General features: G+C 42.7%; 1 protein-coding gene across 3 annotated transcripts in view; it reads left to right on the top strand.

Moving 5' to 3' along the window:
- The first annotated feature begins 268 nt into the window (after positions 1-268).
- Kcns3 (potassium voltage-gated channel modifier subfamily S member 3) overlaps positions 269-26,087 on the top strand; it is a 51,143-nt gene continuing 25,324 nt past the window's right edge. The window contains exon 1 of one of the 3 annotated variants that reach the window (XM_045149893.1): positions 269-318. The gene's annotated coding sequence lies outside the window, so the exon portion shown is untranslated. Of the gene's footprint in view, positions 319-441; positions 639-8,461; positions 8,495-26,087 lie in introns of those variants that run through there. The other 2 variants (XM_045149892.1, XM_004663782.2) reach the window with 2 other exon arrangements.

Below are 26,087 nucleotides of genomic sequence, written 5' to 3'. Positions count from 1 at the left end.
GAAGGGCAGCGCCTGGGTCAAGGGAGCCCTCGGAAAGAGCAGGACACCCGGCAGCGGGCGGAGCCGAGATCCGTGGGGCGGTGACTGAGCACCCGGCCCCGCCCGGCCGCGCCCGTCTCTCTCGGGCTCCGAGCTCCTGCCCCGCGGGACCCGAGCGTGGACCGACCCGCGCGGGCCATCCAGCTCTCCGGGCCGCTGCGGCGGCGGCGGCGGGCGCGGAGCGGAGCTGAGCGGCGCAGCGCGGCTGGATTCCTGCAGCGCGGGCGGCGGGCGTCGCAGAAGAGCGAGGCAGAGGCTCTGGGACTCAGACTCCCGCAGGTACCTGCTTGCGTCCCCCCATCCCAGCGCGCTCCGGAGACTTCTCCGTGCGACCCCTCAACTTTATTGCACCTTCCCCCACCTTTTGCTCTTCCCGTCCTCCGAGGTTCAGGTCACAGGTGCACAGGTCTGGGCTCGCCAGGGACTTTGCATCTCGCAGGACGCGCGGCTCGTGGCGTCCTTCATCCGTGAATCTCCTGAAGCTCGCTGTCGCTGGAGCCCCGAGACTCTGCCTGTTGCACCAGCTGCGGGCCGCCCGGAGTGTCAGTCTTTTTGAACGCCAGGGGGAAGAGATCCAGGATCAGCTTTCTGGGCTGGAGGTGAGGTTGAAGAAGGACCTGAAGCAGGAGAACGGAGGAGCCGGGGAAAGGCGGCACTTCGCGTAGGGGCATCCCCCGGGGCGTTTCAGAAGCCTGGAAGTCCTTCCTTCCCTTTCTCTAGAGGAGGCGCTATCCTGGCAAATGCAAGGGTTTCCCGGGCCGTCGGCTCCGCCTTCTTCCCCTCCCCTTTGCCCCGGCAGCGGGTTAAGGTGGCCCGCCACAGTTGCGGGGCGGAGCGCACAGAGCCGGGCCCTTGTCCCGCGGCCGCGCAGCGCCCAGGGACCGCTAGCTCGCTCCGCCGAGGGGGTCTTGGAGTATGCAGGGCCAGCGCGGAGCAGCCCGCGCATCTTGCGTGTGGACCAGCCTTAGTGACGCGAGTGAGGGTCCTAGGGGGCAGGAATTATTTCCAGCTCCTTTCCTGATGGCTGTCTAACCTCAGGAGGCGCCTGGAACTAGCCTGACCGGCGGCCTGGGGCCGCAGTGAGCCCGGCTGGGGCTGGGCGTCTTTCGCATTGCAGAGTGTGTGCACCCTTGCGTTCCCTCCATCTCTTCTTGTCCGATTTGGGAAAGGAATGCCCTTTCATCCCCTCCTCACACCCGGGTGGCTAGGGAAACCCGGGCTATAGCTTAATTTGAGTGGTAAAGGACTGCTAAGAACTTCCTCCACCTGCCAGGGTGACCCCAGGGGCCTTGGTATGGTGTCTGCATCATTGTTGGTTTGAATCTTCTACTTTGCTCTTTGAAGACTTTGAGGTAGGTGAGGAGGAAAACCAGACAAGAAGTCGTCTAGTCCCTTTGCATACATTTGCTTAAGTGATTTGCTTAACCCTAGGCTGGGTATTTGCAAATAACCAGCCCAGGTAAACAGGAAGTCCGCATTTTCCTGAGCACCACCCCCCTGGGCTTGCTAGAAACTAGCCTTGATTCGGTGTATGGACCCTTTACCTGGGTGGTGAATTCCTTGAGGACACGGTCCATCTGAGCTTGGAGCACTACCAGGGCCAGAGAGTGGAACCGTGTACGCAGGCTGGTCTTGCGCTTGTTTCTGCACCAGGGTCCTTCCCTCTCCTGTTGGATGAAGTTTATCACTTGGGAACTAGAAACTGTCAGTGTTGGGCCAGAGAGTAGATGGTGGGAGCAAAGTGTTGAAGATCTCCTTAGTCCAAAGCTGTTGTGAAGACCAAGACGGGTGGGATCTTGCGGGAGCCACCACAAGAGAATAAGCCGAGTGGGGGAAGGTGTCCTAGATTTGTTAAGGAATGTTAAAATATTAAAAATCCAGGCTGCTGAAGCTTGGGTTCACCAGCACAGCCCTAACTAAGGTCCATTTGTTCCTCATCTTGGGAAGGGGTAGGTGGGGACCCCAGTGCCCCCTTGTCTGGTGAATCCTTTCCTCATTGGAATCCTTCACAAAGGAGGTATGGCATTCCAGTCCTCATCCACAGACTCCAGTCTGCTGTGGACGGCATGTGTGGTTGGCATGTGTGTCATCTTTGAGAAAGTAGGTGACGTGGGTGGGTTTCCTTCTCTTTCCTTTTAAATAGGTAACATTGATTGGCTGCATACTACATGCCAGATTCTCTGCTAGATACTTTCCTGGCGATTTTCTCTAATCTTACATGAAGAAGTGAGGCTTGCATTCTTCATGAAGACATTGATGTGGGAAACAGAAGTGGATGGGGCCTCCTAGACACACCCTGAGTCGGATAGAGGCCAGCCAGATAGGGTGGCCCTAGGTTTCTCTAGTTGTGAAGGATAGCTATTCAGGGTAGGTGCGGGCAGGGAAGAAGGTGGGGGTGTTTATTGCTCTTGCTTCACAAGTGTCAGCATGGTGACTCCTCAGAGTGTCACTTGTGTAAAATATTCACAAGGAAACAACAGTCACAAGTACAGGCCAGGACCTGGGGACTTGAGCTCCAACCATGACCATGATTTCTGTTGCTGCTGCTGCTACTGCTGCTGCTGCTGCTGCTCCCCCCTCCTCCTCCTCCTCTTCTTCTTCTTCTTCTTCTTTTCTTAGGTAAGGTCTCATTCTAGCCCAGGCTGTCTTGGATCTCTCTCTGTAGACCCAGGCTAGCCTCAAACCCATAGCCATCATCCTACCTCTGTCGACTTAGAGGTGGGATTAGAGGTGTGTCACCATGCCCTGAAATTTCTGCTTCTTTATAATATCTTGACATAGGTTGTTTCTTGTTTAGCTACAAAGATCTAGATTGTTAATATTTATTGTTACCTTTCACTAAGCACTAAAAGCTGAAAGCTTTATATGTATTAACTCATTTCATCCTGATGATTACCATAGGAGGGGGGTTTAAATTATTACCCTGTTTTGCATGAGGAGAATGAGACAAATTGAATAACTTGTGCCTGGCTACCTAGCTAGGAAAATGTAAAGCCAAGAATCTATCCCCTTTAACCTGAATGCAGAACTGCTGTGAGGCTCAGAACTCCTTGTTTACTCCTTCTGCTACAACGCTGCCGTGCTCAGTAGAATCTTAAGACTGAGTTATTATTGAACAGTGACTGGTAGAGGTGACGTTTGGTAATCAACTGACTTTTAGGTTCTGTGCTTCAGCCTGAAAAAGAACCTTGAAGACTATGTTTGTAAATTGTTCTTGCCTGCGGAGATAGTTTGCTACACAGGTATGAAGATCTCAGTTCAAATCCCAGGCACAGTAACATGCATCTGCAATCCCATCCCTTCTATTGTGAGATGGGAAGCAGAGACAAGAGAATCCCTGGGCCCAGCAAGCAACAAGAGGCTGTCTCAAGCAAAGTGGAATGTGAGGACCAACATTGGAGGTTGTCCTCAGGCCTCCACAATCATGTTGAGTCATACAGATATCTCTGCAGTCTTATGCACACACACACTATGCACACACACACACATATGTATGCACAATTTTTCTTTTTGCCTTTGCCAAAGTAGTCTGCTTCCCAGTGGAATTCTGCCTAGCTGGTTAGAAAGGAAGGTGGAAAGGCTGAAGATCACTAGCTAGGCAAACATGGTTGATTCTAGACAACGTGTTTATGGATATGAGAAACCCAGCAGTATTACAGAATACTTTGGCCCTGAGTCAAACTCATTGAATAAGTTAACCAGTAACTAACCCACAGTGTTTATGGTGTGGGCACCTTGTGATCAGGACCCTAGGTACTGAGTGTACGTGGAATCAGAGACTCGTGATAAATATGTCATACAGATGTCAGTATGTAACTACTGGTTAAAATCCTAGTGACCTCTCACAGTCACATTCCCATAAACTATCATCTGTGGGAGCTTGCACAGGGTTATGTAATTGCAGTCCTTTTGGCAGCTTGAAGATGATAAGCCTCAAGAGGGTAGAGGTGGTAGGATGAGGAAAATAAGGCAATCTTGCACTTAGACATAGTCAGCTTTCTTCTGACACGTCCAACATATCTGTCTGCCACTGTTCTTTCTGGTCTTCAGGATAGAACAGGATGGCAGAGACATGTGGAAAGGTTGTGGAAGTGGCGGAGTTTACTTTTATCCTGAAGTTGGCTTTTTATTTTGAGGTTCTTAAATCCCAGGTTAGCCTTCAACTTACTATGTAACTGCGAATGACCTTGAACTTATGATTCTCCTGCCTCTCAGTCCTAAGTATAGGGGCTGCAGGTGTGGGTTATTCCACTTAGGGCTTTGTGCATGATAGATAAGCCATCTACCAACTGAGCTGCATTCTTTCATTTTTGCATGTGGCCAGCTTGGTGCTGAGTGGGGGTATTGGAAGGGAAATAAATAGAAGAAAGGAGGAAGATGTAGTGTTTTTTTTTCAATGTTTTACTTTTTCACGGATCTGCTGCCACACTCTGAGAAGTGGTGCAAGCATGAGGACTCGCGTTTCATCCCCAGTACTCTCACAAAGAAGTGGTGTCATGTGCCTCTAATCACAGCGCTAGGCTGGCAGGGGACAGACCCCTGGTATTTGCTGGCCAGACATTGTAGCCTCCAAGCCAATGAGTGACCCTGTTTCAGTAGTTGACAACTGACTGAGGAATGACATCTGATGCTGTTCTATGACCTCCACAGGCATGCACACACAAATCCACATATGTGCACATGCATTCACATGTGCACACACCCACTCTAAAGCAGACTGTCTTTAGTAACCTACAAATAGTGAATAGACTGGATTGCAATATTTTTCTTTGTTGGCAAGGGGTTTTAGGGTCTTATTTTCTTTGTATTCCTGCAGAGCCTTACACCATGATTATCTTGGAGAAGATATTACATAAATATTGTCTTTAAATGCACAAGTGTTGAATGATAAAGGCTTATGATCTGCTTGCTTTCAGCCAACAATACTACAATTAAACAGTGGTGTTTATAGCAGCTGGCTTTAGTGGGCTCGGTGACTTTCCAAATGGATGAATACCCTGCTTAACTGTTAACAGAGTACCCACTAAAGTTCATCAAGGAATTAACTTACACAGTTAGCTATTTTCTTTTCTTATAACCATTCATTCCACAAGTATTTTACTACTTATCTGGTGATGTGCACTATGCCATGAACTGGGTATACTGTGGTAAAGGAAACAGATATGGCATGGAGAAGATGTGTGTGTGTGTGTGTGTGTGTGTGTGTGTGTGTGTGTGTGCTCATGCTGTGTGAGACAGACACTAAGCTGATTTGATGAGTCTGACTCACATGATGGATGGTAATTTGTTTTATCCAGAATCTACCAGTGTGAGTGTGCATCTCACAAACTCCCATAAGAAATACTAAAAATAATGTTTGACTGAACATCTGGGCATCCAGTCACCCAGCCATGCTGACACATAAAGCTAGCCATTGCACCCTGTTCAGTACAGTATGCTGACTGAAAGGTCAATAATACATGTTGCCATTATCCTGATGGGCCTTAAAGAGAGAGCTCTCAATGACCCATTTATAGTTCTCGGAATGAGAATGAAATAGGGCCATAGACTTGAGAGTGACCCCAAAGACCAGATATATCATTAACTGTGTCAAGAAGACTTCTTTTAGTCATGATGACTTAAACTTTGGCAAATATGGTGTTCAGATATAAGAATGGCAGAAGATTAGATTTAGGGGTTTGGAGATATTTTATATATATATATGTATATATATATATAGTCTGTTTCTCCTATGGATGGGTTTGTCTTCCCTAAGCCCCGATTAATGTGCCCAGGTGAACATAAAAGCATTCACTCCCATTTACTTGAGGTAAAAAGTATATTGGCTAAATACATGGGAGACTTCGTGGTTAAAGGCTGTGGTTTGTAAATTTGGATTGAGTGGATGCTAGGTTTCTGGCAAGGGTGTTCTTGCATTCTTATTGTTGAGGTCAATAAATCATACATACCAGGCAGTGGTTTTCTTGTGGGTTTTATAATCCCGGTTTTCAAAGTGTGGAGAATTTATGAGACTACTGAGGAAGAGGCATTTATTTTGAAGGATAGACAGGAGTTTGTTAAGGGAAGACTGGGGGAAGAAGAATTCTAGGTTGAGCAGTCCAAGGCAGGAATGACCCTTGAGCATTGGGAGAAGACTGGGGAACAGTATGGGATGTTTGGGAGGAGATTTGAGAGGAGAGCGGAGGCAAGATAATGCTCAGTCTTTTATACCAAGTTCAAGGTCTTTTAACTTATCCAGAGAGAAGGGGAATAAACTGATGGATTTGTAGTAGGGGAGCTCCTCTAGCCTATTTACAGTTACAATATTCAACTTTCATATCCTTGGTAATTAGATTTTTCTTGGCTAATTATCAGCTTGACAGTTATGTTTCAGGGTTGAGCCTTGGTAAAGCTTATATCCTTTGGGATAAAAGTGTCAAGGGTAAGTTCTGTGTGTGACATTGTCTGTCATCTATCTGTCTGTCTGTCTGTCTGTCTATCTATCTATCCATCCATCCATCCATCTTCTTTCTTTCTTTTTACTATCTTCTATCATCTATATATCTTCTGTTTATGTATCTTCTATATATGTATATATGTATTTAAGCATCTATCTTTGACCTACTATGTATTTATATATGTATATATGTATTGTGTATGTATGTATCTTTCTATCATCTATGTATCTTTCTATCATCTATGTATCTTTCTATCATCTATGTATCTAGCTACCTTACCTACTTACATATTTATCTGTCCATATCTGTTGCCCATCTGTTGACCTTTCTATCTGTCCTTATGTCTTTATCAAAATGTAAAACGGTGCCAATATCCTATCATCTCCTCATATTTTTCAGGGGATGCTAACTATCTTGAGATGATAAAATAGGCATCTCGTGAACGTTCATTACCATGCTCAAGAACTTTGCCCTTTACATAGGTTTTCAGATGTCTGTGCTAATTAGGGTGTGAATGTCAGGGTGTTCATCTTTTTGGCTTATCACTGAGTTTTCTCACAGCTCCTATAGACTTAAATTTTAGAAAGAGTTGCACATGTTGCCTTGTCAGCTCATATCTCTTATTTATATACTTTTTTTTTGAGGTAGGATCTCACTCTAATTTGGACTGACCTGGAACTCACTCTGTAGTCCCAAGCTGGCCTTCAGTTCACAGTGATCCTCTTACCTCTGCATCGTGAGTGCTGGGATTAAGTTGTGTGCTACAACTCCCAGCTTAGTACTTTTTTAAAATTAGCATCCAAAGAATAGATTTCCTTATGTTTTTTCTTTCAATATTTGTTTGTTTCTTCTCCCATTTTCTTCCCATTCGTCCTTGTGACCACTCTCTTGTAGTCTCTGCTCCACTTTCATGTTACATGTCTCATTTTACCCTTCTCCTTTTTGTTAACACCTTTTCTTCCCCTCTCCTGACCTCTTATCTAGTTTCATAGCCAATACCCTCAGCTAGTATATTTCCCATGGGATTTGAAATGAAAAGCATGGGATGCAGTTCCGTTATACAGCCCCCCTGCACTAATAGCATTAAGATCTCTGGAGCACATCATGGTTTTATAACCTTTCAATAGTCTTTTGTGGGAACAGCTAAGAACAGTTCCCATGCAGGTGCTTTAGACACTGGGGCTAGGCTTGACTGTCCTTGCAAGCAGGTGTCAATCATAACAAGTAGTCAATGACATGGTTTTCATTTTTCAGACCTGGATATGGTGTGGTATAGAAAGGAGGGAATGTTTTCTCTGTAGAACAGGGCCACATACTTGCTCTGCAAACCCATATATCCTTAAGGAGACAGTTCTCATTGTTTTTGACTGCTTAGCTGATTTGACACAAAAAGACAACTTCAACGAATACCATAGTGCTTTTTTGTTTGTAAAATATTTTATTTTTATTTATTGATGAGAGAGAAAGAATGCGTATGCCAGGGCCTCTAGCTGTTACAAACAAACTCCAGAAACAAGCACCACCATATGAATCTGGCTTTACATGCATACTGGGGGATTGAACCTGGATCCTTAGGCTTCACAGATAAACGCCTCAACCACCAAGCCATCTTTCCAGCCCATATAGTATTTGGTCCAAATGTATTTAACCAACACTGTGTGCACTATTCTATGGGGCAATTTTAAGACACTACCCAAGTCAGTGTGAGTCAGAAACTCACACAATGAGTCTTTGTGCGGACAGGTAAAGAAAGCCATGTTTTACTGCAGGGCTCCTGGGGTTTGCTTCTTCACTGTGTGAGTCTATTTACTATGTGGTGAAGACTTTCTTGCAGGGTGGTGGGAGGAGAGCCTGCTCCTGCCCAAGGACGATGGCTAGGCTAATTTTAGAAACAAGGCCTTCTACCACTAATGCTGGCTGGGGAGAGGATCGGTGCTCCTCAGAGGATCTCTGTTTCTTCCTTCCAGCTCCAATCTGCCTCATTCTTCCTCATAAAGAACTGGGAAGCCCAGGAATAGGTTGGTGTATTTGGGAAATGGGTTGGATAAAGAGGAACTTTAAGAGTTAATTAATTAACTTATTTTTTTTTTTTGTGTGTGTGTGTGTATTACATGCATATGGAGGTTATTGGACAACTTTTGGGGCTGTCCCACGTCATTTGAGGCAGGGTTTCTTTCCTTGAATCTTGCTTTGCTCTTCTTTGTGTTGTGCTTTCTGAGAGCTTACAGGAAATCCTGGTGTTTCTGCCTCCTATCTCACATCTCCCTTTTACACTTTCCAGCCTTTTACTTGGAATCTGAGAATTGAACTTAGGTATTCATATTTGAGTAGTGAGGGTTTTATCCATAGAGCCATCTCTTCAGCCCAAGAATTAATTTTAGTAAGTTAATTTGAACAGATTTTTGACTTGCATTGCCTGTGGATCTCATTGTTTTATATTATTTTTTATATCCACAAAATGTAGAGATAGTCATAGCAGACAGTTCTGAACACAGCACTTTAAGTCTTTCCAGGATGGTTTCCAGGACTTGGGTGTGGATGTTTGGAAACATAAACACATATTTTCCTCTACCTTCCACATAATGGAGTGGATGCTATATAAGCCATGGTATTTATTTTATTATATCTTTTAAGAAGTTAAGTAAAACTTGTTTTTCAGTGCATGAAGTAGTCACCGTGGCAACTTGCTACAGTAAAAGACACTTGGCCCTCTGAGAATTTTGCTGTAAATATTCTAAGGATTTATGGTTTGGCAAAAGCACTCTGGTTTTTCTTTCCTTTCTTTCTTTTCTTTTTTTTAGTGGTAATAAACATTTTTTCTGAAACCCTTTGGAAATGCCATAACATGTCAAGGCTCAGATTGGGTGCAGAGAAACAAGGGCTTATATGATGGTGTGCTTGTGCTTTCCCACAGTTCATGTCTTGAAATTTGATTGTCTTTGTGATGATATGAAGAGGGTGAGAGATATGACTAAAATTCCTAAGTTGATGAGATTTGCAGGTGGGGCCTTTGGAAAGTTATTACGCTTAAGTGAGGTCATTGTGGATGAACACCCCACAATGACATGAGTGGATTTATGAGACAGGAGAAAGCTCTTAGCCACTATACATGCTCTCGCCATGTGATACTCTTGCTATGTTATCATGAAGCAAGAAGGACCTCTTCATACACCACACTGTGCTCTTGGACTTCCTAGCATCAAGAACTGTGAACGAAAGAAACCTCTGTCCTTTTCAAGCTACCTAGTCTCATGTGCTCTGTTAGCCACAGAAAGTGGACAAAGCTAGTTAGGGCTTCTCGTCATAGTGTCCTGGAGCAGCCCCAGGAAAGGCAGTCTGGTGTGGGAGGTAGCTCTTTCTACCACACTGCACTTTCACCAGGACAGTCCTTGTTTTTCTAAGTGGAATATCTTTCTATCAGACATCTCCCTCTTGTCTGTTGTGAATCAGACACTGAAATCACTATGTGTTGGGGCTATTGCTGAGAAATGGGGTTCTGCAAACATGAAAGAGAGGAGCTTATAAAGCATTAGGTGTGTGGGGGTGAGTGGTGGGAGGAGGGAAGTGCATGGAAAGTGTCTTGATAGAAGCGACATTTGTCAAGAGAGACAGTAGGAATGTACTTTGTCAACCAGTGGAAAGATCCTGAGTATCTTAAGGAAAGAAGAGATAGGAGGGACACAGAAAGGAAGAGAAGCAAGAGATTTTGGGAATGTGGATTTGCCATCCTGGGGTGCCAGCCAGCCAGGGGTCTGGGACAATCTCTGGGAATCTAGCCTGAAACTCAGGTGTGGTGAAAGTAGAGGATAAAGGGATACTTGGTTGTGTTTATTTCAAAGTCCCATTCAGACATTCATATGAACATGTCCAGCAGGCAGTGGTAGGGTTATAGAATGGGAGGGAGCTCAGGCCAGGGGTTATACATCTGGGCTGTGTCCTGAGGTGGTGTTTGATGAAGTCATTCAGGGAGAGGAGCAAGGAGACAAGGCAGGATGAGGAGGCACATGGGGGTGATAGTATGGAAGCTCAGAGATTGTATCCGGGCCCTGCAATTCTTTGATTTGCCTTACAATATTCAAACATGAAAGATAATACTTGTAAGCACAACGTTATGAAAGCTCCCTTGAAAACACGATTTGTAGATGTTCAGAGATTGGGTGATGTGGCCCATGGGTAAGGAACAGCAGTGTTTTGGAGCATCCTTTTTCCTGGGTTTGTGCTCCAGCTTGTCACAGTGGCCAGGTGTCCTTCCTCCTATCACTTCAGGTACCTGCTTGGCCCCTGCAGGTATGCAATTTATGGCCCCAGATTTCAGGTTCCAGGAGAGTAGAGTCCACTGGAAACTGAAAAAGTACCTCAGACAAGTAAAAGGAAGTGATGTTAGTGGACGAGAATGCCAGGGCCAAGGAACTGAGTGGTGACAAAGACCACAGTCGGGTAAAGCCACAGGCAGACTGGGACTTGTTTGGGTCTGGGCACCTGGAAATGCCCTAAGCAAACACCCATGTGGGGTAGCAGAGAGAAGCCTGAGTATAGAAAATAGTTTAAAAAAACTATAGTTGTCTTGAGGAATTCTGGGAGATATTTTTTAATGCAAACCCTATTTTAAAGACTATTTTAAAATAATTTTGTTTATTCGTTTGAGAGAGAGAGAGAGAGAGAGAGAGAGAGGAAGAAGAAGGAGGAGGAGGAGGAGAAGGAGGAGGAGGAGGAGGAGGAGGAGGAAGGGAGGGAGGGAGGGAGGGAGGGAGGAAGGGAGGGAGAGAGAGAAAGAGAGTGAGAGAGGGAGGGAGAGAATGGGCACACTAGGGTTTCTAGATACTGCAAATGAACTCCAGACAAATGCACTACCTTGTGTACCTGGTTTTTATGTGGGTACTGGGGAATTGAACCTGGGTCCTTTGGCTTTGCAGGCAAGTGCCTTAACCACTAAGCCATCTCCCTAGCCCATTAAAGTATATGTATATACTGTGTGTATGAATGTGTGTTCGTGTATATGTGTGTGAGTGCAGATGCTTGCAGTGTGTGTGTGCAGAGGTCAAGAAAGACTTCCAGATAGACTTTCCACCTCATCTGAAGCAAGTCTTCTCTCTCTGGGTCTGCTCTGCAGTTGTTTGCTGTGCTATCCACAAGCTTTTGGGTAATCCTCCTGTCTCTGCTTCCCATCTTGCTGCCAGGGTGCTGGGATTATAGAAGTTTACTTCAACTTCTGGATTTTTCCATGGGTCTGGTAAAGATGGAAGTCAGGTACTCAGGTTTGATTGTCAGTCTCTTTGTACACTGAGCCAATGGACAGATTTTATTTTGTTAGTTTTAGTAACTGAAAGCTGTGAGAATATCTATCAGGAGGCATGTCATGTAACATAGTACTTTCTTTTTTAAAATTTCATTTTATATGTATTATGACAAGTTATACACTCTTGTCTCCTCTTTCCAACTCCTGTTACCCTGGGGGCCCTCCTCAGTGGGGTTCTGGTAGAGTCACTGTGTTGTCATGAAGACCTCAGTCAGTTTCTATGGGGTGGTGGGAAACCATTCCTCAGGGTATTCCTACCCAACTCTATGGCATTATAATCTTTTTACCTCCTTGTTCACAAAATTTCCTGAGCCATGACAGGCCTGTTGACAGTATGTTTTAGTCTTGAGTTCTCTGTAGCCTCTGAATTTCTGTTTGTGTAGACATTAATTATTTTAACTACTTTTCACTATCACCGTGGGGCTGGTTGTCAGGCTAGCAGTAAGAGCAGTATTCATGATGTCACTCCCTCTATACTTTCTTCTGGGCACTGGCAGAAGGGGAAGAGGTAGAAAGTCTCATGGTGGGCAGTCAGCTATCTTCTTGTCTTATTGGTAGATTTAGGCTCTCTCTTATATTCTCTACCATCTGTAAAGTAAAACAGTTCCTCCAACGAAGTGTAAGAGCAATTTGGGTTAAAGGGTGTTTACAAAGTTTTTAGGAGAATTTTGGTGTGCCAGACCACTCTTTCTTGACTCTAGGACTCACACTTGGTTTCCAGTGCCAGATGAGTTCCCTCCCACTGAGTGGGCCTCGTGTCCACTCAGAGAACAGTTGGTAACCTGTAGAAGCTACATGTCACTATTGCACAAGTGTGTACATCTTGTTTGGCTGGTTGATTTCATAGTCTGCAGGGTACCCTGGTTATTCTTTCTGTTGGTGACTGTTGTCCCCAGACAGCTCCAGTAGGACTCTCCAGCACTATGAGGATGTGGTAGTTTGAATAGATGGCCCGCAATATATTCAGTGTTTTATTACAGTTTGTAATTTAGATCTGTAGCCATCTGGCTGGTGGAGGTGTTGCTAGGACCCTAAGGTGTGGTGGTGGATTTGAAATTCCAATGTAAAGATATGCAAAGCGCCTGGAGTTCCTGAAATGTGCTATGGGATTTGGCTTGTGGCCTCTCTCTCTCTCTCTCTCTCTCTCTCTCTGGTTGGACCTGTGAAAGAGACCTGTGCCATTATGAAACTTCCCCTGGATCTGTAAGTTTCAATAAATCCTTTTCTCTATAACTCTGTCTGGTCTGGATGTTCATCTCAGTGACCTGAAGCTCTTTGCTACAAAGGGCTAGCCATGAGGGAGCTAGTTTCCCTTTTGGTACTAACTGATATTCTGATGTTGTGTGAACAAAGCCTGTGGTGTCTTCAGCAATAGGGTCTTACCTTTTAGCTCAATTGTTTTGGTAATGGCCTACATTATTTTGGAGACCTCATGGGTTGCCCTAGCCAACAGCTCACTTTTAGGGGCCGTATCCCAATTCTGGGCCTTGGATTTACCAGCCAGAGTCTGTGGGTTGTAAGGTTAAGTTTTTCCCACCTTCTGTTCAGACTGTCCCCCCTACCCCTTTATTGGTGGTTATATCTTCTCAAATGCTACCCAGAGTGAGGATTTTCAAAGAACTGGTTTTTAATGCTGTGTTAATTGTTGTGTAATTCTTTGCCCACCCTACTCACCTCTACCCCTCCAATTCCTTCCCACAGCCAACATTCCTACTGTCCCCCGACCTGTTGGGGATCTCCTCCTCTCTTCCCACACCTTTTCTTTTATTTCCTTGTATCACTGTAGTTTTATGCCCATATTCCTGGTGTTAACATCCACTTGAGCTCATCTGCACTTAATCCCAGTTAGGAAACTCATATAAGAGAGTACATGTGGTGTTTGTCTTTCTGTGTCTATGTGACCTTGTTTAGAGTGATTGTTTCCAAACTCTATTTTCTTTCAAATTTTATTATGTCAGTGTTCCTTACCACCGTGTAGTATTCCACTGTGTATATGTGCCACATCTTTGTTATTCATTCATCAGTTGATGGGCATCTGGGTTGATTCTAGTTCCTAGCTTTTGGGAATAAAGCTGTAACGAACATGGTTGAACAAATATCTCTGTAGTAAAGAGTAGATTTCTTAGGGTCTATGTTCAGGAATGGTACAGCTAGGTCAAATGGTAGGTATACTCTCATGTTTTTTCAGGAGTCTTCAACCTTATTTCCATAGTGGTTGTAACAGTTTGTATTCCCACTAGCAGTGAGTAAGAGTTTCTCCTTCTCTATAGCTTTGCAAGCATTTGTTACCATTTGACTTTTTGATGTATGCCATTCTGACTGGAATGAGATGAAATTGCAGAGTTGTTTTTAATTTTCATTTTTCTGATGATTAAGATGTTGAACATCTTAAAGTATGTAATGGTCATTTGCACTTCTTCATTTGAGAATTCTCTGTACCCTATTTTTTGATTGGGTTGTTTGATTTTTTTATTGTTTAGTTTTTTGAGTTCTTTGTAGATTCTAGATATCAGATCTTTGTCAGAAGTATAGCTGGTGAAAATTTTCTCCCATTCTGTAGGGGGTCTATTGACTCTGCTTATGGTTTGCTTGTTGGTACAGCAGCTTGTAAGTTTTATGAGGTCACAGTGGTTGAGTGTTGATCTAATTTCTTGTGCTACTGGTATCTTAGTCAGGAAGTCTTCCACTATGCCTATATCATCAAGTGTTTGCTCTATTTTTTCTTCTGGATATATATATGTAGTTTTAGTTTCAGGTCTTATATTGATGTCCTTAATCCATTTATAGTTGACTTGTGCAGGGTGAGAGAAGTGGATCTAATGTAATTCTTCTACATGTGGTTATCCAATTCCTCCAGCACCATTTGTTGAGTATACTGTCTTTTCTGCAGTGTGTATGTTTGGCCAAAGATGAGGTAGCTGTAGTTGCTTGGATTTAGAGATGGGTCTTCTATTCTAGTCCATTGATCTGTGTGTCTGTTTTTGTTCTAGTACCATGCTATTTTAGTTACTATGATTTTTTTTTATTATTATTAGAAAGAGAGAGAGAGTGAGAATGGGCATGCCAGGGCATCTAGCCACTGCAAATGAACTCCAAATGCATGTGCCACCATATGCATTTGGCTTATGTTGGAACTGGAGAATCGAACCTGGGTCCTTAGGTTTCACAGGCATGTGCCTTAACTGTGAAGCCATCTCTCTAGCCCTACTATGATATTTTAGTACATCTTGAAGTCAGGTACAGTGATATCTTTAGGCATATTTCTTATGCTGAAAGTATTTTTGGCTATTTGAGGCCTTCTGTTCTTTCATATGAATTTTGAGACTATTTTTTCTATCTCTGTGAAGAGCATTGCTGGCATTTTTATTGGAATTGAATTGAGTCTTAACCGCTAAGCCATCTCTCCAGCCCTGAATTGAGTCTTTATAATGCTTTTGGTAGGATGGCCATTTTCACAATATTAATTCTTCCAATCCATGAGCATGAGAGGTCTTTTTAGCTTCTCTTATCCTCCTCATTTCTTTCTTCAGAGATTTTAAGTTTTCTTTGTATAGGCCTTTCACTTCCTTGGTTAGTAATATTCCAAGGTATTTTTTTTTTTTGTGGCTATTGAAAAGTTAAAGCATCACTTATCTTTTCCTCTGTTTGTTTGTCTTTGGCTTATAGGAAGGCTACTGAATATTGTGTATTGATTTTGTGTCATGTCACTTTACTGAAAGAGTTTATTACCTTTAGAAGGCTTTTGCTGGAGTCTTTTGGGTCACTTATATATAGAATCATGCCATCTGCAAATAGGGATAAGTTGAGTTCTTCAATGCTAATTTGTATACCTTTTATTTGTTTTTATTGTGTTTTTTTTTCTAGTTAAAATTTTAAACACTATGTTGAAAGTGATGGTGAGAGTTGGGATCCCTGTTTTGTTCCATACCTTAATGAGAACACTTCAAGTTTTCCCCCACATAATGTGACCTGGGCCTTAGGTGAATCATAAATAGCCTTTATTATGTTGAGTATGTTCCCTGAATGCCTAGTCTCTCCAGTGTTTTAACCATGAAGGGCTGTTGTATTTTGTCAAAGGCCTTTTCTGCATCATTGAAATATGAAATCATGTGCTTCTTGTGTTTATTTATCTGGTGAATTACATTTATTGATTTCTGTATGTTGAACCTTCCCTGCATCCCTGGGATGAAACCTGCTTGATTGAGGTAGATGATGCTTTTGATGTGTTCTTGAATTTGGCTTGAGAGGATTTTATTAAGAACTTTTATATCTAAATTCATTAGGAATATCAGCCTATAATATTCTATTTTTGTTGGGTGTCTGTCTGATTTAGGTATTAGAATAATGCTGGATTCATAGAAGGAATTTGGAAATGTTTTCTCTTTTTTAATTGTGTGAGATAATTTGAGCAGAAGTGGTTTTAGTTTTTGAATGAAGGTTTGGTAGAATTCAGCTGTGAATCTGTCTAGGAGTGGACTTTTGTTGGGAGTTTTAAAATTTTTCAAATTTGTTTGAAGTGATGTGTTCATTAGCAAGTCTATCTATTCTGGATTTGGGTTTGAAAGGTCATATGAGTCAAGGAATTCAACAACTTCTTCCAGTTTTTCCAATTTTGTGGAGTACAGATTTTTGTAATATGCCATGATGATTCTTCTAATTTCATTGGTGGCAGTTGTGATGCCTCCATTTTTATTTCTAACATTTTTGATTTGAGGCTTCTCTTTTTGTTCATTTGCTCAGTCTGGCCAGTGGTTTATCAATCTTGTTTATTTTTTCAAAGAACCAGCTTTTAATTTCATCAAATTTTAAAACTGTTCTCTTTATTTCCAATTCATTTATTTCTGCTTTGATCTTGATAATTTCTTTCCATCTGGTACTTTTGGGCTTATACTGTTCTTGTCTTTCCAGCACCTTCAAATATATGCTTAAGTTATTTATGTTAGATCTTTCTGTTTTTGTAATTTAGGCATTTAGTACTGTAAACATCTCTCTTAGAACTGCCTTCACTGTGTCCCATAAATTTGGTATGTTGTGTTTTTATTGTCATTAAGTTTGATAAATATATGGATGTCTGTCCTGATATCTTCCACAGCCCATTCGTTGTTCAATAGTGAATTGTTCAGTCTCCAGGAGTAGCTGTGTTTTCTGTTGTAACTGTTCTTATTTTCTAGTTTAATGCATTGATGTCAGATTTACTGTAGGGGATTATGTCAATTTTTTCTGAATTTGTGGAGACATGCGTTATGTCTTAATATATGGTCTATTTTGAAGAAAATTCCATGAGCTGCTGAGAAGAATATGTATTCAGTAGAATTAGGGTGGAATATTATGTAGATGTCTGTTATGTCCATTTGATCTATGATGGTATTTAGCTTTATTGTTTCTCTGTTTATTTTATGTTTTGAGGATCTGGCTATTGATGATAGCGGGGTGTCAAAGTCTCCAACAATTATTGTGTTGGGATTTATGTCTTTTTTATTGTCTAGTAAATTTTGTTTTATAAAGTTAGGTGCCTCGCATTTGATGCATATGTTTATGATTGTAATTTCCTCTTATTGTATTGTTCTTTTGATGAGAATGAAGTGGCCTTCTTTATCTCTTTTTATTACTTTCGGCTTAAAGTCTATTTTGTCTGAAATCAGTATAGCCACTCCTGCTTGTTTCTTGTTTCCATTTTCTTGGAATATCTTTTTCTATTCTTTCACCCTAAGGTGGTGTTTGTCTTTAATTGTAACATCAATTTTTTTTTTTTTTTGTGAACAACAAATAGATGGGTCCTACTTTCTGACCCATTCTGTTAACCTGTGCGCCCCCCTTTTTTTGGTTTTCCAAGGTAGGGTCTCACTCTAGCTCAGGCTGACCTGGAACTCACTATGTACTATCAGGCTGGACTTGAACTCATGGTGATCCTCCTCCATCTCCCAAGTGCTGGGACTAAAGGCAAGAGCCACCACATCTGGCTAACCCTTGTCTTTTGATTGAAGTATTGAGTCCATTAACATTAGAGTTATAATTGTGACGCATGAGCTAATCCCTGTCATGTTGAATGTTTTGTGGAGTTTGGTGTTTTCTTGTTCTTTGCATGTTCTTATGTGCATTCTACTTTTGATTTTTACTTTTTTCTCCTTATGTGCATGTTGGTTTATCTCCTGGGTGTGGAGGATTCTATGCAGTGTTCTCTGTAGGGCTGACTTGGTGCTCATGTAATCATATAGCAGGTTTATATTGTGAAAGGTTTTCATTTCCCTTTCTATTATGAGAAATAATTTTGCTGGGTACGGTAGTTTGGGTTGTCAGCCATGATCATGTAACTTTTGAAATACTCTGTCCTAGGATCTTCTGGCTTTTTAGAGTTTCCATTAGGGCTGGAGAGATGGCTTAGCGGTTAAGCGCTTGCCTGAGAAGCCTAAGGACCCTGGTTCGAGGCTCAGTTCCCCAGGACCCACGTTAGCCAGATGCACAAGGGGGCGCACACATCTGGAGTTCGTTTACAGAGGCTGGAAGCTCTGGCGCACCCATTCTCTCTCTCTCTCTGTCTCTGTCTCTCTTTCTCTCTGCCTCCTCTCTGTCGCTCTCAAATAAATTAAAAAAAAAAAAAAAGGTTTCTTCTTTAAAAAAAAAAAAGAGTTTCCATTGAAAAGTCTGAGGTAATTCTGATGGGCTTACTCCTGTCTGTAATGAGCTATTTTTCTTTTACAGCTTTCAGTATTCTCTTCTTATTTTCTGTGTTTAGTGTATTGTGCTTAGTATATTATGTGACATAGGGTATCTCTTCTCTGGTCCTGTCTGTTTGATGTTCTGTGCACCTCTTGTACCTGTAAGGTTGGGAAAACTCTCTTTGATAATGTTGTTGCCCTTGGCCTTTATTTCTTCCCTTTCCTGTATGCCTATGATAAGAATATTTGGTCTTTTTAAGGTGTCTTAAAGTTCCTTCATGTTCTGTTCACACATTTTTTTGAACTTCACAATACTTTTGAATCCTCATCTAATTCTTCTGACCTTGAATTCCGATATTCTGTCCTCCGTGTTGTCTACTCTGTTGATGAGGCTTTCTTGGGATCTTTTAAGGAGAGTTATTTCATTTTTGTTTTCTGTTATGTTTTTCTTCAGCATTTCCACATGTTGATTAAATTCTATTTTCTTTCCTTTTTAATATTATATTTATTTATGTTGTGTGTGTGTGTGTGTGTGTGTGTGTGTGTGTGTGTGTGAGGGAGGGAGGGAGAGAGAGAGAGAGAGAGAGAGAGAGAGAGAGAGGGCATGACAGGGTCTTTAGCAATGCAAACAAACTCCAGACACCACCATGTGCTTCTGGCTTTACATGGGTACTGGGGAAACAAACCTGGGTCCCTTTATTTTTGGAGGCTTTTTTTTTTTTTGTATAGCTACATCATGTATGGGTATCCTCTTTTCCTTTGTTCCTGTTCCCATTCCGTTGGGACCCTTCCCTGTGGGCTTGCAGGTATTCTCCATGGGGTGTGGGTCATATGTTGTGGGAGCAGCAGCCAGTTATTTTTTTGGGGGAGGAAATGCCTCTGGGCATGATGTCTCAGCCTGTGGCTGCCCCCTCTTCTGCAAAATTCCCTGAGCTTTGATGAGTATGTTCTAAGTCTATTTCAGTGCTCTTGGGAGACTCTGGATCTCTGCTTTGGTATGTGTTGAGTATCCTCAGGGTCCGTCTTCTTCATCTTGGCACTGATTATCAGGTTCAGCATGGAAGCAGCACTCTTGCTCATCTCTCCAGTTCCTCTGTGGTTTCAGCTGTGGCTTGGCTGAAATTCTAGAGGTAGTTTATCTCCTCAGGTCTCACTACCTTCTGAAAAAGAACAGATTCTCCAGCAAAGAGTGAAGGCAGCATAGTTTAAAATGGGATGAGCAGCCGGGCGTGGTGGCACACGCTTTTAATCACAGCACTTGGGAGGCAGAGGTAGGAGGATCACAGTGAGTTTGAGGCCACCCTGAGACTACATAGTGAGTTCCAGGTCAGCCTGAGCTAGAGTGAGACCCTGCCTCAAAAAAAAAAAAAAAAAAAATGGGATAAGCATTAGTAGTTTAAGGAGAATTTGATATATGTAACCTCTCTTTTAGTCAAAAACTAGTGAGAAAGCTTGACACAGGAGAGCATAATCTTTGTCTCTGTAGGGTTCTGACATGTTTCCCAATTTTGGATATGGGTTACTTTGCACTGAGAAGATCTGTTAGCCAATCATAAAGATATAAGTCACCCACCAAGGCTGTGTGCCACCATTGCACTGGTGTGTGTATCCTGTCAGGGTGTTTGCTTCTTAGTGACTTAGACTTTTGGTTGCTCAGACTGTTCAGACTGTTGTTGGCCACTTTCCCCCAGTACCTCATGTAGTGCTTTCTAGCACTAGATGGGCTAACTGTGTGGGGACTGGCCCCCTTCTGGATGCTAGCCAGGTTTCTCCATGGTCTGTGTTGACAGCATATGGTGTCTTCAGTCACAGAGTCTTACATTTTGCCTCAGGTGGGTAATCAAGTCTTTTGACAGAAGCCTGTCTTGTTTTGGAACCTTGTATGTCTCTTTGATCAACAGTTCATTGTGGGTAGCCACCAATTTCTGGTACTGTACAGGGCAGAGACAAAAAAAAAAAAATAAATAAATAATAAAAATAAATTGAGGTTAGGCTTCATCCTACCCTCTCCAGGGCCCTTCTTTTCACATCCTCCCCCTTACTCCTGTTGAGGTCTATATGTTTTACTCTGTCTTCAAGAATAAAGGTTACTATGGTACCAGTTGATTTTATATTCAGTTTTGTGTTTGTTTTCCCCTACCTATTCCTTCCCCTTACCTCAAACCTTCTATCCTTATTGTCTGGGCCTTGAGTTGCCTATCAGGTATGTCAGTAATTCAAGCTGGTCCATGTTAGGAACTTCAGTTGAGTGAGACCATGCAGGGCTTGTCTTTAGTCTTTGCAGGCAAATGCTTTACCTGCTAAGCCATATCTCTAGGCCTCCATTTTCATTTCCTGAATGACTTTTTTTTTTTTTTTTTTTTTTTGTCTCTTGGAGTTTATTCCTACATTTGGATGTGCCCTTGAGCTCATTGTCCCATGGGCTCATTTATTCATTGGTTCTCCCCAATTTTCTTTAGCCTTCTCTTGACTTCTTAGTTGACTCTATTGACTATCTTAGACTTCATTAAACCATCTATGGAGTACTGTTTCCTGATTTTCTTTGATTTCCTTCAGCCATTGATTGACTTGTTGCTTATCTTCTATTTTCTTCATCCATCCTTTGAGTTCTTTTTGTTGCCTTTCTTCCAATTCATTGAGCCAACCTTTGATTTGTAGTGTCAGCTCTTTTTTGCTACTTTTCTTCCATTTCCTTCAGCCATTCTTGGAGTTCCTGTTTAATTACCCTTTGACCAGTTTCTTCCCATTCGAACATCTGATTGTTCATCGTCCCATTAGGTTCATTTAAAATGCTTGCTGGCATTTCATTTTGAACTTAAAGTATACCAGAACCGAAAACTTGCAGTTCATAAATTTTTGGGGACCTCCCCTGAACCCCCAAATCCTGCATCAACAACACAATGGGGATCCATTGATTCCCTGCCTGCCCCACTGGAGAAAAGGATACTGGGGCCAACTTTTGCTGCACAAGTGTGTAGGGTCCCAGCCACCCCATACCAGCAGTAGAGGAATGATAAGAGATGGGAAACTGGGAGGAGTGGAACTGGGAGGCCAGGCCTAGTCATGCCACATGTGCTGGCCCACACCAGCAGCAGTAGAGCCAGGGGCCTCGAAACCAGGAGGCCAGGCCTACTTATACAGCATGTGCTCACCTATCCTGTGTGAGAGCACCCACCAGGACAGGAGAACCAGGAGCCAGGATCATAGATCCCAGGCCTACTCTCACTGCATGTACATACCCACCAGTGCAGGGGAACCAGGAGCCAGGGAACTGGGAAGCCAGGCCTTCTCCCCACTGCTGCAAGTGTGTAAGATCCTGGCCACCCCACACCAGTGGCAGGGAAATAACATAGTATTTTCTTTACTTGTTCTTAGCTTACAACTTTTGTTTATTTATTTAAGTGTTATTCATTTATTTTATTAGAGAGAGAGAGAGAGAGAGAGAGAGAGAGAGAATGAGAATGAGAATGGGTGCACCAGGGCCTTAAGCCTTTGGAAATGAACTCCAGATGCATGTGCCACCCCATGCATCTGACTAACATGGGTCCTGGGAAATGAAACCTGGGTTCTTTGGCTAAGCCATCTCTCTAGCTCGCTTACAATTTTTTTTTTTTTTCTGATGGGAGGAATGAGGATTGACTTCAGGGCTTTGTGTATGCTAAGCCAACACTGTGCCACTGAACTCCATCATCAGCCTTTGACTTACGTTTTATAAGAACTGTGAGACAAATGCTCTGCACATGTGTTTCTTTTCTATTGCCACTACTCTACTGTCAACTGTTATCTTTCTAGCCTGGATTTCACATGTATCTATGACTTCCAATACACTCTTCTGGGCAGTTGTCAAGGGTTTCATGAATGCAGAAAAAAAAAAAAAAAAAAAAAAGAACTGTGAGAAAGCCAGGCATGATGTCGCACACCCTTAGTTACAGCACTTGAGGGGCAGAGGTATGACAATCACTGGTGAGTCTGAGGCCAGCCTGGAACTACCGAATGAGTTCCAAGTCAACCTGGGCTAGACTGAGATCCTACCTCTAAAAACCAACCAACCAAACAAAAAGAACTGTGAGGAGTCTTATCTCAGCTTTTCTTGGTAGATTCCTTAAAGAATCTATTGTTCATGTTAAAAAAAAGCCCTTGGCATGATGAAATGGGGCAGGGGGCTTATCGTGGCTTTTTGAAGACAGCCTGACTGTGCTGGAACAGCCCAGAGTGAAATGTGTTTTGCTAGGTTATTGCAGTAGGCAGCGGGGCCTTAAACTGCGCAATTTTACATCTCAACCATTGCAGGCTGTGTTGATTTATTACCAGCATTTACTCAGAGTCTGTATACTGTCCATTTCCTTTTACCATTTGCCAGGTAGACTGCAATGATTTTATCAACCAACTCCTCTCTGATTGCAAAATGCCATGTGTTTTTATTGGTTTTATGCCTTCTCCCTGAGTTTTCATTTACTATTTTGTATTTGTTTTATGATACACTTGATTCAATACTGTGTGTATGTGTGTGTGTGTGTGTGTGTGTGTATGTGTTTTCCAGAGCTGACTTGTCTTCGATAAAAACTCTCTTTATGAAGGAAAAATATATTACCCATCTTCAATGACCAATACATAAGCTAATTTTCTTCCTGAAATGTGACCATAATTTCAAAAGCAATGGTAGGGACCTGGGGACATGTATCACTGGTTAAAGGTGCTTGCTACAAAGCCTACTGGCTAGAGTTAAGATCCCTAGCACTTATGTAAATGTATCACATATGCATCTGTAATCCCTATGGCAATGGGAGCAGGAGTCAGCAAATTGGCCTCATAGTGGCAAAACAATGAGACAGCTTATATAAAACAAGGTAGGAGAAGACTCTGATCTCCACACATGTACAATGACACACAGTTTCCCTCTCTACATACACATACTATGATAACAATAAAAACACATTAGTTGTAACTTTTTCTTTTCTTTCAGATAATATAATGGATAAGAACAACTTTAAAATTTGACATAAAATGGTAGTAGCCAATAGTCACACTGTATGAAAAAATTTAACTAACCTTGGTTAAAAGCACTTGCTTGCAAAGCCTGCTAGCCTGGATTTGATTACTTAGTACTAGTATAAAGCTTGATGCACAGAGTAGTGGCGCAGGATTTTGAGATTCAGGTGGTGTCTCCCAAACTTGTCAACACAAATTTTGGGTCTTTATGGTATTTTGAAGAAAGAATTGATGAAACCCACTAAAGAAAGATAAATTATGAACTATTAAATTTATTTAGGGAAAAAATCATAATACGTTAGGTTTATTTAGGAGAAACTGACATCTAGGAAAAGTCTGGGGCTTTTACACACACACACACACACACACACACACACACGCACGGAATCACGGAATTTTGGACATAGAGGCTCCTTCAAAAAAACAGATGAGGGCTGGAGAGATGGCTTAGCAGTTAAGCGCTTACCTGTGAAGCTTAAGGACCCTGGTTCGAGGCTCAATTCCCCAGGACCCACGTTAGCCAGATGCACAAGGGGGCACATGCATCTGGAGTTCACTTGCAGTGGCTGGAGGCCCTGGTGCGCCCATTCTCTCTCTCTGTATCTGCCTCTTTCTCTGTCTGTGGCTCTCAAATAAATTTAAAAAAATGAGATGGAGATCATAGATAAAGATAAATCTTAAAGTGAGAGGGAACTCCTAAAGTCTGATGTAGATAGAAGGCAGGAAGGAAAATACCCAGGTGAAGATAAGTATTCTTCCCTTCCTAGCCATGTTGATCCCAATCAGGCTGGGAAGGAGGGATGCTCACTTTGCTATGCTATTCAGGCAACTGGGCAAAGGAAGAGAAGAGTGGGACAGAGAGAGGGACTGGGACAGGTAGGTAACCTCCTTCATATGGATTAGACGTCCAATCAGGGTGAGCCTCCTCATCAGGCTCAGGGGTGTAAGCAGAGACCTGATTGGTTTAGAATCAAGGGGTGACCCAGAAGGAGCCAAATATGACTTGTTCATGGACTCAGGGCTGACCCAAGGAGGCTGAGTTAAAAGAAGCAGGATGTGCCTGATGTGCATGTCACTGGAGAGAGGTAGGAGCATGCCTAAGATTCAGTTTTGTCCAGATGGACAAAATAACATGTCCTTGTTCACTCTTTGGGTTTCTATCCCTAAACCAACTGTCTGAAAGAAGCTAGTTTTCTCTGGTCTCCTTCATCAGCACAAGAGTCTGGAGTTTTCAGTAGCAAGAGGCCCTGGCATGCCAATTCTTTTTTTTTTTTTTTTCGAGGTAGGGTCTCACTCCGGTCCAGGCTGACCTAGAACTCACTCTGTAGCTCCAGAGTGGCCTTGAACTCACAGTGATCCTCCTACCTCTGCCTCCCGAGTGCTGGGATTAAAGGCGTGTGCCACCACGCCTGGTCTGGCATGCCAATTCTCTTAAATATTTAAAAAATATGTTGCTTTAGCAAATTATTTTTAAGAACTTACTATGTACCAGAGAGGGTCTAGTCTTTTGGAGTCCAGTGGTGTGTATGGCAGAGAAAAATCTTTGCAGTCTTTGGAGTGGGAATTAAAATAAATAATAATAAATAATATAGAAATTTCCTGTTTCTAAGTATATTTTAGGGTTTGTAAATAAAACAAGGAAAGGCTTAGAAGAAGCTTGAAGAGGTAGTGATATTTCAGATAAGGTAACAAAGGAACCAATGCTTCCTTGAAGGCAAGCCATTCAAGTAAAGACAAGAAGGGAATGAGAAGCAAACCATGTAATCACCCAGGAACAGAACATTCCAGGCAGAGAAATCAGCCCAGAGGCAACAACGCACCTCACTGGCATGATTAAGATGATCAGAGAGAGCCCTATGCTAAACAGAAGTGTCAGAAGGTGAGAGCATGGGGCATGGAGATCAAACGAGGAGAATAGGGAGGGAAGCATTGACTCCAAGAGGGAAGGCACTGGAGGAGGCACATAGGAGCATTAAGCTTTGGTTTACATATATACCAATGGGGATCTAGAGGTTCACAACCCTCTATTCTTTTTTTTAAATTTAATTTATTAGTTTTCTTTTCAGCAAATACAGGCAGTTTGGTACCATTGTTTAGGCTCATCCATGATCTACCCCCTCCCATTGGACCCTCCTTGTTGATGTAAATGGGTCGTGCATTGTGGAGTTAGCCCACAGTTATTGGTATGATAAATGTCTCTGCATGTCATGACCCAACATGTGACTCTGACATTCTTTCCGCCCCCTCTTCCGCAAAATTTCCCTGAGCCATGTTGGGTTCAGTTTTGGTCTGCTTCAGTGCTGAGGTGTTGGGTGCCTCTGAGGCTCTGGCTCTCTAATTTGGTAGGAGTTGATTTTTCTCTGTGTTGGTCTCCTTCCCCTTTGTGCTGGTATCCGGCTCATCAGGAAAACATCACCCTTGCTTGTTTCGCCAATTGTCCTTAGTTTCAGTTGGGCCCCTTTTGAGGTATGTTGGGGCAGCTCTCTCCTTAGGATCTGCACCTATCTGAAAAAGAGAAGCCGATTCTCCAACGGAGAGTAAGTTAGCACCTGGAAAAATGAGATAACAATTACTTTTTTGATAGAGAGTTTGATAGGTGTAGGCCCTCTTGTACCCCATGATTGATGGTAGCTTGATATTGGAGAGTGGGCTTATGTTTGGGTATGGTTT

This window comes from Jaculus jaculus, chromosome 5 (assembly GCF_020740685.1).
Source record: "Jaculus jaculus isolate mJacJac1 chromosome 5, mJacJac1.mat.Y.cur, whole genome shotgun sequence".
In the NCBI taxonomy this organism is placed as follows: domain Eukaryota; kingdom Metazoa; phylum Chordata; class Mammalia; order Rodentia; family Dipodidae; genus Jaculus; species Jaculus jaculus.
The sequence above is the reverse complement of the archived record's forward strand: the minus strand, read 5'-3'. Positions and strand labels throughout refer to the sequence as shown.